Here is a 622-nt window from a genome sequence, read left to right as displayed (position 1 = left end):
CTCCGGTAGGGGGCGCTGCGGGGTTCGTCTGGTTCCTACCTCATCCTCCGGTAGGGGGCGCTGCGGGGTTCGTCTGGTTCCCTACCTCGTCCTCCGGTAGGGGGCGCTGCGGGGTTCGTCTGGTTCCCTACCTCGTCCTCCGGTAGGGGGCGCTGCGGGTTCGTCTGGTTCCCTACCTCGTCCTCCGGTAGGGGCACCACCAGGGTCCAGTCTGGTTCCCTACCTCATCCTCCGGTAGGGGGCGCCACCAGAGTCCAGTCTGGTTCCTACCTCATCCTCCGGTAGGGGGCGCCACCAGGGTCCAGTCTGGTTCCCTACCTCATCCTCCGGTAGGGGGCGCTGTGGGGGGTTCGTCTGGTTCCCTACCTCATCCTCAGGTAGGGGGCGCCACCAGGGTCCAGTCTGGTTCCCTACCTCATCCTCCGGTAGGGGGCACAACCAGGGTCCAGTCTGGTTCCCTACCTCATCCTCAGGTAGGGGGCGCCACCAGAGTCCAGTCTGGTTCCCTACCTCATCCTCAGGTAGGGGGCGCCACCAGGGTCCAGTCTGGTTCCTACCTCATCCTCAGGTAGGGGGCGCCACCAGAGTCCAGTCTGGTTCCCTACCTCATCCTCCGGTAGGG

Source organism: Blennius ocellaris (assembly GCF_963422515.1).
Source record: "Blennius ocellaris genome assembly, contig: SCAFFOLD_85, whole genome shotgun sequence".
NCBI lineage: Eukaryota > Metazoa > Chordata > Actinopteri > Blenniiformes > Blenniidae > Blennius > Blennius ocellaris.
Note: the sequence above shows the minus strand (reverse complement) of the source record.